The sequence below is a fragment of the Pseudophryne corroboree genome, unplaced genomic scaffold, assembly GCF_028390025.1.
Source record: "Pseudophryne corroboree isolate aPseCor3 unplaced genomic scaffold, aPseCor3.hap2 scaffold_1686, whole genome shotgun sequence".
Taxonomy (NCBI): Eukaryota; Metazoa; Chordata; class Amphibia; order Anura; family Myobatrachidae; genus Pseudophryne; species Pseudophryne corroboree.
The window spans coordinates 1-14,356 of NW_026968322.1; the positions used below are offsets into that span (position 1 = coordinate 1).

Here is a 14,356-nt window from a genome sequence, read left to right on the forward strand (position 1 = left end):
AATTATAAAAGCAATGTTTTTTTAAACTTTTAAATAAAGCTTGTTAGCATCCCCAGCACACTGTATATGCTGGGAGATGTAGTTCTCAATATGAAAACATTTAATTACTGTATGAACTCTAATCCCACAACTGAAACCTGGATGGTGCTCCTGGCAAGTGACATCCTGGCCAAGGGGTAGATACGCCCCTGAGGGTCAGGGCCAGCAACAGAAATCTTGGGCCCCAGTACACTGATATCTCTGGGGCCCCCTTAAGCCCCCCTTAACTTGGCAGAGGGATCTTTAAAAAAAAAATGGAGCCTTTGACTCGGACCGTCAGTGAGGCCGGCAGGTGGTTTTCATACTGGGCTATCCAGCTCTTCGGTGGCGGTGGCAGGGACATTCAGAAAAGGGCCAGCACAGCAACATGCATAATAATGGCAATACAGTATGGACAACAGGGACTGGACAAAGTGATGGGGTAAAAGGAGGGGGGAGGGTTTAGTTGGCCTGTTGACACTGCAGCATACTTACGACTGCAAGGGATATAGGACTCTTGAGTTCACGGGCCAATTTCATGGCAGTCTCGGATAGGAGGGCATTGTGGATTCACCAAGGGAATGCTGATGCTGACTCCAAGAAGAAAGGGAGTCTCTTCCCTATGAAGGTGAAGCCTTGTTTGGCGACGGCCTAGTTAATTTGATCTCGGCAGCTCCCGCAGGTAAGCCAACCTTCTTGCCCTATGTTCCCTCTCAACGGATGAAGACGCATCATTATCTACCGCAGTCATTTTGGCCCAATAGATATGCAAGAAGTTAAGATTCCCCTTTCTTTGCAGGTAGAGGAAGGAGAAGGAAGAGGTCTGTAGCCTCTTCAAGATCGCAGGAGCAGAGATTGTCCTCTGCTTCTGCCAAATCCACTGCGTGACGCTGGGGCTTTCTTGCAGGAGCCCACACCAGTGGGGGCACGTCTAAAACTCTTCAGTCAGTTCTGGATTCATTCGGACCTGGACTCGTGGGTTTTACAAATAGTGTCCCAAGGGTACAAACTGGGGTTTCAAGACGTTCCCCCTCACCGATTGTTCAAATCGGCCTTAGTCAGCAGGGAGAAGGTTTTTATTCAAGCCTCTTCGTGGTCCCGAAGCCGGACGGCTCAGTCAGACCAATCTAAATTCTGAAATCCCTCAATTTCTTCCTAAAGAAATTCAATTTCAAGATGGAATCTCTCAGGGTAGTGATCTCCAGTCCGGAGGAAAGAGATTTCATGGTTTTGGTAGACATAAAGGATGCCTACTTACATGTTCCCATTTAGCCACTGCATCAAGCTACCTAAGGTTTGCAATTCAGGATTGTCATTACCAATTTCAGACATTGCCGTTTGGTCTGTCCACGGCTCCGAGGATTTTCACCAGGGTGATGGCGGAAATGATGGTTCTCCTTCGCAAGCAAGGAGTCACAATTATCCCGTACTTGGATGATCTCCTGATAAAGGTGAGATCCAGGGACCAGTTGGTGCAAAACATTGCACTCTCCCTGACAGTTCTTCAACAACATGGTTGGCTCCTACACTTGCCAAAATCGCAGTTGGTCCCAATGACGCGGTAGTTGTTTTTGGGAGTCATACTGGACACAGAAGAGGTTTTCTTCCAGGGGAAAGGCTATGGAGATCCAGAGTCTGGTCAAACAAATTCTGAAACCAGCAAGAGTGTTAATCCATCAATGCATTCGGTTGCTGGGGAAGATGGTTGTGGCCTACGAGGCCATTCAGTTTGGCAGGTTCCATGCTAGAGTGTTCCAGTGGGACCTGTTGGACAAGTGGTCCGGATCCCACCTACACATGCACCGGAGGATAATCCTGTCTTCCAAGACCAGAATCTCACTCCATTGGTGGCTGCACAGTTCTCACCTCCTAGAGGGGCGATGGTTCGGGATCCAGCACTGGATCCTACGGACCACAGATGCAACCCTCCGAGGCTGGGGAGCAGTCACACAGGGGGAAAACGTCCAAGGAAGATGGTCAAGTCAGGAAAGTTGTCTCCACATAAATGTTCTGGAGTTAAGGGCCATTTAATAACTGCAGACACAGTACGCACTGGGACGGGTGCCCAGCATCCTCTACAGACTATGAGAAAAGGATTTACCGGTAGGTATTAAAATCCTAGTTTCTCTAACGTCCTAGAGGATGCTGGGGACTCCGTAAGGACCATGGGGATAGACGGGCTCCGCAGAGTTCATGATCTTCACTGAGGTAACGCACAGCACTGCAGCTGTGCGCCATTGCTCCCATACACCTCACATACTCCGGTCACTGTAAGGGTGCAGGGCGCAGGGGGGGCACCCTGGGCAGCAATATAAACCTCTTTTTGGCAAAAATATAACATATATACAGCTGGGCACTGTATATATGTATGAGCCCCCGCCAATTTTACAGTTTAAGCGGGACAGAAGCCCGCCGCCGAGGGGGCGGGGCTTCTCCCTCAGCACTCACCAGAGCCATTTTTTCTCCAGAGCACCGCTGAGAGGAAGCTCCCCGGACTCTCCCCTGCTTATACCACGGTAGAGAAGAGGGTTGAAAAGAGGGGGGGGCACAAAATTCGGCGCAAATTACATACAGCAGCGCTACTGGACAAACATTAAGTTATTGTGTTATTCCTGGGTTATATAGCGCTGGGGTGTGTGCTGGCATACTCTCTCTCTGTCTCTCCAAAGGGCCTTGTGGGGAAACTGTCTTCAGAAAAAGCATTCCCTGTGTGTGTGGTGTGTCGGTACACGTGTATCGACATGTCTGAGGAAGAAGGCTATATTAGAGAGGAGCGGGAGCAAATGAATGTGGTGTCTCCGCTGACACCTGATTGGATGGATATGTGGAATGCTTTAAATGCTAGTGTAAACTCATTGTACAAAAGATTAGACAAGGCTGAAGCTTTGGGACAGTCAGGGTCTCAACCCATGCCTGATCCTATGTTGCAGGGACTGTCAGGGTCTCATAAGCGCCCACTATCCCAGATTGTTGACACAGATACCGACATGGATTCTGACTCCAGTGTCGATTACGATGATGCAAAGTTACAGCCAAAATTGGCAAAATCCATTCGATATATGATTATGGCAATAAAAGATGTTTTGCACATCACAGAGGAACCCCCTGTCCCTGACAAGAGGGTACATATGTACAAGGGAAAGAAGCCTGAGGTAACCTTTGAGGGGGTCACACGAGCTGAACGAGTTATGTGAAAAAGCTTGGGAATCTCCAGATAAAAGACTGCAGATTTCCAAAAGGATTCTTATGGCGTATCCTTTTCCATCAACGGATAGGTTACGATGGAAATCCTCCCCTAGGATGGACAAAGCATTAACACGCACAGCTACAGTTGGAAAATCAAATTTTTTACCTTATGTTCCCTCAAAGCATAAGAAAGCTCCGCATTATCAAATGCAGTCCTTTCGGTCACAAAGAAACAAGAAAGTGCGAGGTGCGTCCTTTCTTGCCAGAGGTAGGGGCAGAGGAATAAAGCTGCACAACACAGCTAGTTTCCAGGAACAGAAGTCCTCCCCGGCCTCTACAAAATCTACCTCATGACGCTGGGGCTCCACTGGCAGAGTCCGGCCCATGTGATGTCATGCAGCTGCTCTGACCACACCTCCTGTTTCTCCGTTGCCGACCCCATTTTGAAACCATGCCCCCGCACCGCTCCATCTCCGACTTGGAAATGGAGTGTTGTTGACCCCCCTCCCACCCCCCCCTTCACCGATTCACAGACAGAGGCGATCGCATTATCTGCGGGGTGTCGCAGAAAATGCAGGCGGATGCGTATGCTCTTAGCAGTTTTTGCAGTTGGATTGCGATCCAACCTGAATCAGGCCCCATTACCTATCACAATGCACTGCGGGTAGTACAAAATGGGGTTAATATAGGAGAAAAAACCCCAACCTTAACTGTCCCTGGTGGCTAGTGGAGCGGCTGCCCAGTAATCAGTGTCCACGCCAGTGCGCACACGGCCCGCCCCCATCAGCGGCCTCGTGATCCCGGAGGGCGGTGTGTGTGTGTGACTGACCTTAGGAAGAAACCGGAGCCTCCGCTGCAGTGACCCAGCAACCGGGGCACGGGAGTATACTGCGCCATTGGGAGTGATGGAGCTGCAGTAAAGAAGTCTATTAGACCTAGCCTGCTGCAGCCCTTGTAGATTCTTATAAAAAAAGTTCTTCTTTTCTTGCCAAAATTAATAGCTAAGAATAGGCTGCCTGAGGCATCCCCCTGTTAAGTGGCCTGCTACTGAAGGCACCAACTACAAACTGAGCTCCCTGTTCATGGAAGCGAGGTTATAGAGGAGGGGGCGCTGAGCATCTTGGGAACAGTCAAAAGCTTTGAGCCTGTTGGTGCCTCAGATCAAGATCCTACTCTACACCCCAATGTGAATCCTTGTGGAGTCCAGTGTACCCCACAGAAGAAATTAATGTGTCACACCCATTGGCAGCAACATTAGAATAGCTGCTGATGGGCACAATTGAGAAAGGAAGGGGGGAAAACATTTGAATCCAGCACATATATGTAATTTGAATATGTAATTTGTACCTTCCTACTTTAAAATGTAATGGATGAACCTCACCCTGTGAGAACTATCTTCATGATCAAGAGACCTCATATGCAAGATAAGTATGTGTTGGGATAGGGCTGTGGAGGGCGGCTGCTCGGGCACACCCCTGTCAAGTTAAGGAGATTCAACAGAGGCAGCACAAGGGAACTCTCATCTGGGGACAACAACTGCAGGGAGAACACATTTTCAGACGAATGTGGGAGGGCAGAAGGCTGCCTAATACTGAAGCACCCCCAAACAACAAACCAAATGCAGCAACTAGTGCAAGCATTCCTGGGGGAAGGCCTGCAGCAGATGGATTTGAATATGGTGATGTCATCCAAGCAGTGGGCATAGTTGGCTGCAACCCTCGTCTGCATATGAAAAGAGAAAAGGGTCACGCAGGGCATGGCGGCCTTTGTGGGGTTGCGCTTGGATGACGCCTAAATCGCTTTATACACCCCCACCCCCCATCAGTGTGGGCTCATGTTGGCCATGCCCCAGCCCCTGAAGCATTCAAGCTGATTTCTTGCAGCAGCTGGACCCAGTAACAGCTCCAGAGTTGCTCTACAAGACAAGTAAAAGGGTGTGAGCCCTGCAGCACCACCTGTAGTTTGCATACACACATATATAGGACAGCATCTCTTATATGCCCCAGGGTCAATAAAATAGTATCCTTATCTAGGGTATCCATCCCCTCAGATAAGGTATCCGTCCATGCCGCTACAGCACTACACACCCAGGCCGACGCAATTGCCGGTCTGAGTAAGGTACCTGAATGTGTATAAATGGACTTCAGGGTAATCTCCTGTTTGCGGTCAGCAGACTCTTTGAGGGTAGCCGTATACTGGGACGGGAGGGCTACCTTCTTGGATAAGCGTGTTAATGCTTTGTCCACCCTAGGGGAGGATTCCCATCGTAACCTATCCATTGATAGGAAAGGATACGCCATAAGAATCCTTTTGGAAATCTGCAGTCTTTTATCTGGAGATTCCCAAGCTTTTTCACATAACTCGTTCAGCTCGTGTGACCCCCTCAAAGGTTACCTCAGGCTTTTTTCCCTTGTACATATGTACCCTCTTGTCAGGGACAGGGGATTCCTCTCTGATGTGCAAAACATCTTTTATTGCCATAATCATATATCGAATGGATTTTGCCAATTTTGGCTGTAACTTTGCATCATCGTAATCGACACTGGAGTCAGAATCCGTGTCGGTATCTGTGTCAACAATCTGGGATAGTGGGCGCTTATGAGACCCTGACAGTCCCTGCAACATAGGATCAGGCATGGGTTGAGACCCTGACTGTCCCAAAGCTTCAGCCTTGTCTAATCTTTTGTGCAATGAGTTTACACTAGCATTTAAAACATTCCACATATCCATCCAATCAGCTGTCGGTGGAGACACCACATTCATTTGCTCCTGCTCCTCTCTAATATAGCCTTCTTCCTCAGACATGTCGACACACGTGTACCGACACACCACACACACAGGGAATGCTTTTTCTGAAGACAGTTTCCCCACAAGGCCCTTTGGAGAGACAGAGAGAGAGTATGCCAGCACACACCCCAGCGCTATATAACCCAGGAATACACAGTAACTTAACGTTTGCCCAGTAGTACTGCTGTATGTAATTTGCGCCGAATTATGTGCCCCCCCCCCCCTCTTTTCAACTCTCTTGTCTACTATGGTATAAGCAGGGGAGAGTCCGGGGAGCTTCCTCTCAGCGGTGCTGTGAAGAAAAAATGGCGCTGGTGAGTGCTGAGGGAGAAGCCCCGCACCCTCGGCGGCGGGCTTCTGTCCCGCTTAAACTGTAAAATTGGTGGGGGCTCATACATATATATAGTGCCCAGCTGTATATGTGTTATATTTTTGCCAAAAAGAGGTTATATTGCTGCCCAGGTGCCCCGCCCCCCCCTGCGCCCTGCACCCTGCAGTGACTGGAGTGTGTGAGCTGTATGGGAGCAATGGCGCACAGCTGCAGTGCTGTGCGTTACTTCAGTGAAGATCATGAAGTCTTCTGCCACCTCTGAAGTCTTCTTTTCTTCTCATACTCACCCGGCTTCTATCCTCCGGCTCTGCAAGGGGGACGGAGGCGCGGCTCTGGGACGGACGGCGATGGTGAGATCCTGCGTACCAATCCCTCTGGAGCTAATGGTGTCCAGTAGCCTAAGAAGCAGGACCTTGCAACTCAGAGTAGGGCTGCTTCTCTCCCCTCAGTCCCTCGATGAGGGAATCTGTTGCCAGCAGTGCTCCCTGAAAATTAAAAACCTAACAAAATACTTTCTGTCAGAAAGCTCAGGAGAGCTCCTGAAAGCATCCAGTCTCCACTGGGCACAGTATCAAACTGAGGTCTGGAGGAGGGGCATAGAGGGAGGAGCCAGTGTACACCAAGAACTAAAGTCTTTCTTAAAGTACCCATGTCTCCTGCGGAGCCTGTCTATCCCCATGGTCCTTACGGAGTCCCCAGCATCCTCTAGGACGTTAGAGAAAATAGGATTTTAATACCTACCGGTAAATCCTTTTCTCTTAGTCCGTAGAGGATGCTGGGCACCCGTCCCAGTGCGTACTGTGTCTGCAGTTATTAAATGGCCCTTAACTCCAGAATATTTATGTGGAGACAACTTTCCTGACTTGACCATCTTCCTTGGATGTTTTCCCCTGTGTGACTGCTCCCCAGCCTCGGAGGGTTGCATCCGTGGTCCCTAGGATCCAGTCCTGGATCCCGAACCATCGCCCCTCTAGGAGGTGAGAACTGTGCAGCCACCAATGGAGTGAGATTCTGGTCTTGGAAGACAGGATTATCCTCCGGTGCATGTGTAGGTGGGATCCGGACCACTTGTCCAACAGGTCTCACTGGAACACTCTGGCATGGAACCTGCCAAACTGAATGGCCTCGTAGGCCGCAACCATCTTTCCAAGCAACAGAATGCATTGATGGATTAACACTCTTGCTGGTTTTAGAATTTGTTTGACCAGACTCTGGATCTCCATAGCCTTTCCACTGGAAGAAAGCCTCTTCTGTGTCCAGTATGACTCCCAAAAACAACAACCGCGTCATTGGGACCAACTGCGATTTTGAATAGAACCTCACCCTGGGAGAACAATCTTCATGACCATGGTATCTCCTATGCAAAATAAGTATGATTTGGGATAGGGCTGGGGAGGGCCGCTGCTCAGGCACATCTCTGTCAAGTAAAGGAGATTCAACTGAGGCAGCACAAGGGAACTCACATCTGGGGACAACAACTGCAGGGAGAACACATATTTTCAGATGAACATGGGAGGGCAGAAGGCTGCCTAATACTGAAGCACCCCCAAACAACAAACCAAATGCAACAACTAGTGCAAGCATTCCTGGGGGAAGGCCTGCAGCAGATGGATTTGCATATGGTTGTGTCATCCAAGTAGTGGGTCAAAGTTGGCTTCAACCCTCGTCTGCATATGAAAAGAGAAAAGGGGCGTGCAGGGCATGGCGGCCTTTTGCGGCGCTTGGATGACCCCTAGTTCACATTAAACACCCCCACCCTCCTTCGGTGTGGGGCTCATGTTGGCAATGCCCCAGCCCCTGAAGCATTCAAGCTGATTTCTTGCAGCAGCTTGGCACTGTAACAGCTCCAGAGCTGCTCTGTAAGGCAAGTAAAAGGGTGTGGGCCCTGCAGCACTACCTGTAGTTCGCATTGTGCGTTGGAAGGCACAAAGTAAGCAGACAGGAGGAGAAGTCAGGATAGTGCACAAGGGTATAGAAGGGAGGGGCTCAAAAAAAAAGAAGTGGAAACAGACAGCAAACTAGGCTGGAGAGAGACCTGAGACAAAGAGATCTGAATTATATGAAAGCCGACCAGTGGAAACACAAATTATGCAGTCAAGTGTCCCACATTTGGGGAAATCGCAGTAGCAGCACACCCAGAGTGCAATGGGTGAGCCTTGCCCTGGGAGAAGCACCTTCCTGATCATAGTATCTCACCTGGCAGGTAAGTAGGAGTTGGGCTAGAGCTGGGGAGGGTCGCTGCTCGGGCACCCCCCTGTCAAGTGAAGGAGATCCAACTGAGGCAGCGCAAGGGAACTCTCGAAAGAAGAACAAGGCTAGAGGAAGATCTGAGACAAAGAAATCTGACTTTTACCAGAGCTGACCAGAGGAAAGCACAAACACAGTCCCCCACTACCACAAATAATGCAGTCGAGTTTCCCACATTTGGGGAAATCACAGGGGTCAGCATACCCAGAATGCAATGAATGAACCTCACCCTGGGAGAAGAATCTTCATGACCATGGTATCTCCTATGCAAAATAAGTATGATTTGGGATAGGGCTGGGGAGGGCCGCTGCTCAGGCATATCTCTGTCAAGTAAAGGAGATTCAACTGAGGCAGCACAAGGGAACTCTCATCTGGGGACAACAACTGCTGGGAGAACACATATTTTCAGATGAACATGGGAGGGCAGAAGGCTGCCTAATACTAAAGCACCCCCAAACAACAAACCAAATGCAACAACTTGTACAAGCATTCCTGGGGGAAGGTTTGCAGAAGACGCATTTGCATACAGTGATGTCATCCAAGCAGTGGGACAAAGTTGGCTGGAACCCTCATCTGCATATGAAAAGAGAAAAGGGGTATGCAGGGCATGGCGGCCTTTTGCGGCGCTTGGATGACCCTTAGTTCGCATTAAATACCCCCACCCTCCTTTGGTGTGGGGCTCATGTTGGCAATGCCCCTGCCCCTGAAGCATTCAAGCTGATTTCTTGCAGCAGCTTGGCACTGTAACAGCTCCAGAGCTGCTCTGTAAGGCAAGTAAAAGGGTGTGGGCCCTGCAGCACTACCTGTAGTTCGCATTGTGTGTTGGAAGGCACAAAGTAAGCAGACGGGAGAAGTCAGGATAGTGCGCAAGGGCATAGAAGGGAGCGGCTCAAGAAAAGAGAAGTGGAAACAGACAGCAAACTAGGCTGGAGAGAAACCTGAGAAAAAGAGATCTGAATTATACGAGAGCCGACCAGGGGAAACACAAATTATGCAGTCAAGTGTCCCACATTTGGGGAAATCGCAGGAGCAGCACACCCAGAGTGCAATGGGTGAGCCTTGCCCTGGGAGAAGCACATTCATGATCATAGTATCTCACCTGGCAGGTAAGTAGGAGTTGGGCTAGAGCTGGGGAGGGTCGCTGCTCAAGCACCCCCCTGTCAAGTGAAGGAGATCCAACTGAGGCAGCACAAAGGAACTCTCGAAAGAAGAACAAGGCTAGAGGAAGAAATGAGACAAAGAAATCTGACTTTTACCAGAGCTGACCAGAGGAAAGCACAAACACAGTTCCCCACTACCACAAATAATGCAGTCAAGTTTCCCACATTTGGGGAAATCACAGGGGTCAGCATACCTAGAATGCAATGAATGAACCTCACCCTGGGAGAACAATCTTCATGACCATGGTATCTCCTATGCAAAATAAGTATGATTTGGGATAGGGCTGGGGAGGGCCGCTGCTCAGGCACATCTCTGTCAAGTAAAGGAGATTCAACTGAGGCAGCACAAGGGAACTCTCATCTGGGGACAACAACTGCAGGGAGAACACATATTTTCAGATGAACATGGGAGGGCAGAAGGCTGCCTAATACTGAAGCACCCCCAAACAACAAACCAAATGCAACAACTAGTGCAAGCATTCCTGGGGGAAGGCCTGCAGCAGATTGATTTGCATATGGTTATGTCATCCAAGCAGTGGGTCAAAGTTGGCTTCAACCCTCGTCTGCATATGAAAAGAGAAAAGGGGCGTGCAGGGCATGGCGGCCTTTTGCGGCGCTTGGATGACCCCTAGTTCGTATTAAACACCTCCACCCTCCTTCGGTGTGGGGCTCATGTTGGCTATGCCCCAGCCCCTTAAGCATTCAAGCTGATTTCTTGCAGCAGCTGGGCACTGTAACAGCTCCAGAGCTGCTTTGTAAGGCAAGTAAAAGGGTGTGGGCCCTGCAGGACTACCTGTAGTTTGCATTGTGCATTGGAAGGCACAAAGTAAGCAGACGGGAGAAGTCAGGATAGTGCGCAAGGGCATAGAAGGGAGCGGCTCAAGAAAAGAGAAGTGGAAACAGACAGCAAACTAGGCTGGTGAGAGACCTGAGACAAAGAGATCTGAATTATACGAGAGCCGACCAAGGGAAACAAAAATTATGCAGTCAAGTTTCCCACATTTGGGTAAATCGCAGGAGCAGCACACCCAGAGTGCAATGGGTGAGCCTTGCCCTGGGAGAAGCACCTTCATGATCATAGTATCTCACCTGGCAGGTAAGTAGGAGTTGGGCTAGAGCTGGGGAGGGTCGCTGCTCGGGCACCCCCCTGTCAAGTGAAGGAGATCCAACTGAGGCAGCGCAAGGGAACGCTCGAAAGAAGAACAAGGCTAGAGGAAGATCTGAGACAAAGAAATCTGACTTTTACCAGAGCTGACCAGAGGAAAGCACAAACACAGTCCCCCACTACCACAAATAATGCAGTCGAGTTTCCCACATTTGGGGAAATCACAGGGGTCAGCATACATAGAATGCAATGAATGAACCTCACCCTGGGAGAACAATCTTCATGACCATGGTATCTCCTATGCAAAATAAGTATGATTTGGGATAGGGCTGGGGAGGGCCGCTGCTCAGGCACATCTCTGTCAAGTAAAGGAGATTCAACTGAGGCAGCACAAGGGAACTCTCATCTGGGGACAACAACTGCAGTGAGAACACATATTTTCAGATGAACATGGGAGGGCAGAAGGCTGCCTAATACTGAAGCACCCCCAAACAACAAACCAAATGCAACAACTAGTGCAAGCATTCCTGGGGGAAGGCCTGCAGCAGATGGATTTGCATATGGTTCTGTCATCCAAGCAGTGGGTCAAAGTTGGCTTCAACCCTCGTCTGCATATGAAAAGAGAAAAGGGGCGTGCAGGGCATGGCGGCCTTTTGCGGCGCTTGGATGACCCCTAGTTCGCATTAAACACCTCCACCCTCCTTCGGTGTGGGGCTCATGTTGGCTATGCCCCAGCCCCTTAAGCATTCAAGCTGATTTCTTGCAGCAGCTGGGCACTGTAACAGCTCCAGAGCTGCTCTGTAAGGCAAGTAAAAGGGTGTGGGCCCTGCAGCACTACCTGTAGTTCGCATTGTGCGTTGGAATGCACAAAGTAAGCAGACGGGAGAAGTCAGGATAGTGCGCAAGGGCATAGAAGGGAGCGGCTCAAGAAAAGAGAAGTGGAAACAGACAGCAAACTAGGCTGGAGAGAGACCTGAGACAAAGAGATCTGAATTATACGAGAGCCGACCAGGGGAAACACAAATTATGCAGTCAAGTGTCCCACATTTGGGGAAATCGCAGGAGCAACACACCCAGAGTGCAATGGGTAAGCCTTGCCCTGGGAGAAGCACCTTCATGATCATAGTATCTCACTTGGCAGGTAAGTAGGAGTTGGGCTAGAGCTGGGGAGGGTCGCTGCTCGGGCACCCCCCTGTCAAGTGAAGGAGATCCAACTGAGACAGCACAAGAGAACTCTCAAAAGAAGAACAAGGCTAGAGGAAGATCTGAGGCAAAGAAATCTGACTTTTACCAGAGCTGACCAGAGAAAAGCACAAACACAGTCCCCCACTACCACAAATAATGCAGTCGAGTTTCCCACATTTGGGGAAATCACAGGGGTCAGCATACCCAGAATGCAATGAATGAACCTCACCCTGGGAGAACAATCTTCATGACCATGGTATCTATTATGCAAAATAAGTATGATTTGGGATAGGGCTGGGGAGGGCCGCTGCTCAGGCACATCTCTGTCAAGTAAAGGAGATTCAACTGAGGCAGCACAAGGGAACTCTCATCTGGGGACAACAACTGCAGGGAGAACACATATTTTCAGATGAACATGGGAGGGCAGAAGGCTGCGTAATACTGAAGCACCCCCAAACAACAAACCAAATGCAACAACTAGTGCAAGCATTCCTGGGGGAGGGCCTGCAGCAGATGGATTTGCATATGGTGATGTCATCCAAGCAGTGGGTCAAAGTTGGCTTCAACCCTCGTCTGCATATGAAAAGAGAAAAGGGGCGTGCAGGGCATGGCGGCCTTTTGCGGCGCTTGGATGACCCCTAGTTCGCATTAAACACCTCCACCCTCCTTCGGTGTGGGGCTCATGTTGGCTATGCCCCAGCCCCTTAAGCATTCAAGCTGATTTCTTGCAGCAGCTGGGCACTGTAACAGCTCCAGAGCTGCTTTGTAAGGCAAGTAAAAGGGTGTGGGCCCTGCAGCACTACCTGTAGTTTGCATTGTGCATTGGAAGGCACAAAGTAAGCAGACGGGAGACGTCAGGATAGTGCGCAAGGGCATAGAAGGGAGCGGCTCAAGAAAAGAGAAGTGGAAACAGACAGCAAACTAGGCTGGAGAGAGACCTGAGACAAAGAGATCTGAATTATACGAGAGCCGACCAAGGGAAACAAAAATTATGCAGTCAAGTTTCCCACATTTGGGGAAATCGCAGGAGCAGCACACCCAGAGTGCAATGGGTGAGCTTTGCCCTGGGAGAAGCACCTTCATGATCATAGTATCTCACCTGGCAGGTAAGTAGGAGTTGGGCTAGAGCTGGGGAGGGTCACTGCTCGGGCACCCCCCTGTCAAGTGAAGGAGATCCAACTGAGGCAGCGCAAGGGAACTCTCGAAAGAAGAACAAGGCTAGAGGAAGATCTGAGACAAAGAAATCTGACTTTTACCAGAGCTGACCAGAGGAAAGCACAAACACAGTCCCCCACTACCACAAATAATGCAGTCGAGTTTCCCACATTTGGGGAAATCACAGGGGTCAGCATACCCAGAATGCAATGAATGAACCTCACCCTGGGAGAACAATCTTCATGACCATGGTATCTCCTATGCAAAATAAGTATGATTTGGGATAGGGCTGGGGAGGGCCGCTGCTCAGGCACATCTCTGTCAAGTAAAGGAGATTCAACTGAGGCAGCACAAGGGAACTCTCATCTGGGGACAACAACTGCAGGGAGAACACATATTTTCAGATGAACATGGGAGGGCAGAAGGCTGCCTAATACTGAAGCACCCCCAAACAACAAACCAAATGCAACAACTAGTGCAAGCATTCCTGGGGGAAGGCCTGCAGCAGATGGATTTGCATATGGTTCTGTCATCCAAGCAGTGGGTCAAAGTTGGCTTCAACCCTCGTCTGCATATGAAAAGAGAAAAGGGGCGTGCAGGGCATGGCGGCCTTTTGCGGCGCTTGGATGACCCCTAGTTCGCATTAAACACCTCCACCCTCCTTCGGTGTGGGGCTCATGTTGGCTATGCCCCAGCCCCTTAAGCATTCAAGCTGATTTCTTGCAGCAGCTGGGCACTGTAACAGCTCCAGAGCTGCTCTGTAAGGCAAGTAAAAGGGTGTGGGCCCTGCAGCACTACCTGTAGTTCGCATTGTGCGTTGGAATGCACAAAGTAAGCAGACGGGAGAAGTCAGGATAGTGCGCAAGGGCATAGAAGGTAGCGGCTCAAGAAAAGAGAAGTGGAAACAGACAGCAAACTAGGCTGGAGAGAGACCTGAGACAAAGAGATCTGAATTATACGAGAGCCGACCAGGGGAAACACAAATTATGCAGTCAAGTGTCCCACATTTGGGGAAATCGCAGGAGCAACACACCCAGAGAGCAATGGGTGAGCCTTGCCATGGGAGAAGCACCTTCAAGATCATAGTATTTAACCTGGCAGGTAAGTAGGAGTTGGGCTAGAACTGGGGAGGGTCGCTGCTCGGGCACCCCCCTGTCAAGTGAAGGAGATCCAACTGAGACA

At 49.9% G+C, this 14,356-nt stretch overlaps 11 non-coding genes across 11 annotated transcripts; all 11 read right to left on the reverse strand.

Annotated features, from left to right (window-relative positions):
* Positions 1–8,370: 8,370 nt before the first annotated feature.
* LOC135001969 (U1 spliceosomal RNA) lies at positions 8,371–8,533 on the reverse strand. The gene has a single exon (XR_010203273.1). It is a non-coding gene; the product is annotated as a U1 spliceosomal RNA (small nuclear RNA).
* A 152-nt stretch (positions 8,534–8,685) lies between these two features.
* LOC135001960 (U1 spliceosomal RNA) lies at positions 8,686–8,849 on the reverse strand. Its single transcript, XR_010203265.1, has one exon. It is a non-coding gene; the product is annotated as a U1 spliceosomal RNA (small nuclear RNA).
* A 671-nt stretch (positions 8,850–9,520) lies between these two features.
* Positions 9,521–9,683, reverse strand: LOC135001967 (U1 spliceosomal RNA). The gene has a single exon (XR_010203272.1). It is a non-coding gene; the product is annotated as a U1 spliceosomal RNA (small nuclear RNA).
* Positions 9,684–9,835: 152 nt separating this feature from the next.
* Positions 9,836–9,999, reverse strand: LOC135001963 (U1 spliceosomal RNA). The gene has a single exon (XR_010203268.1). It is a non-coding gene; the product is annotated as a U1 spliceosomal RNA (small nuclear RNA).
* Positions 10,000–10,670: 671 nt separating this feature from the next.
* On the reverse strand, positions 10,671–10,833 carry LOC135001965 (U1 spliceosomal RNA). The gene has a single exon (XR_010203270.1). It is a non-coding gene; the product is annotated as a U1 spliceosomal RNA (small nuclear RNA).
* Positions 10,834–10,985: 152 nt separating this feature from the next.
* LOC135001961 (U1 spliceosomal RNA) lies at positions 10,986–11,149 on the reverse strand. The gene has a single exon (XR_010203266.1). It is a non-coding gene; the product is annotated as a U1 spliceosomal RNA (small nuclear RNA).
* A 671-nt stretch (positions 11,150–11,820) lies between these two features.
* Positions 11,821–11,983, reverse strand: LOC135001971 (U1 spliceosomal RNA). Its single transcript, XR_010203275.1, has one exon. It is a non-coding gene; the product is annotated as a U1 spliceosomal RNA (small nuclear RNA).
* Positions 11,984–12,135: 152 nt separating this feature from the next.
* Positions 12,136–12,299, reverse strand: LOC135001964 (U1 spliceosomal RNA). Its single transcript, XR_010203269.1, has one exon. It is a non-coding gene; the product is annotated as a U1 spliceosomal RNA (small nuclear RNA).
* Positions 12,300–12,970: 671 nt separating this feature from the next.
* LOC135001966 (U1 spliceosomal RNA) lies at positions 12,971–13,133 on the reverse strand. The gene has a single exon (XR_010203271.1). It is a non-coding gene; the product is annotated as a U1 spliceosomal RNA (small nuclear RNA).
* A 152-nt stretch (positions 13,134–13,285) lies between these two features.
* Positions 13,286–13,449, reverse strand: LOC135001956 (U1 spliceosomal RNA). The gene has a single exon (XR_010203261.1). It is a non-coding gene; the product is annotated as a U1 spliceosomal RNA (small nuclear RNA).
* A 671-nt stretch (positions 13,450–14,120) lies between these two features.
* LOC135001973 (U1 spliceosomal RNA) lies at positions 14,121–14,283 on the reverse strand. Its single transcript, XR_010203276.1, has one exon. It is a non-coding gene; the product is annotated as a U1 spliceosomal RNA (small nuclear RNA).
* Between the last annotated feature and the right edge of the window lie 73 nt (positions 14,284–14,356).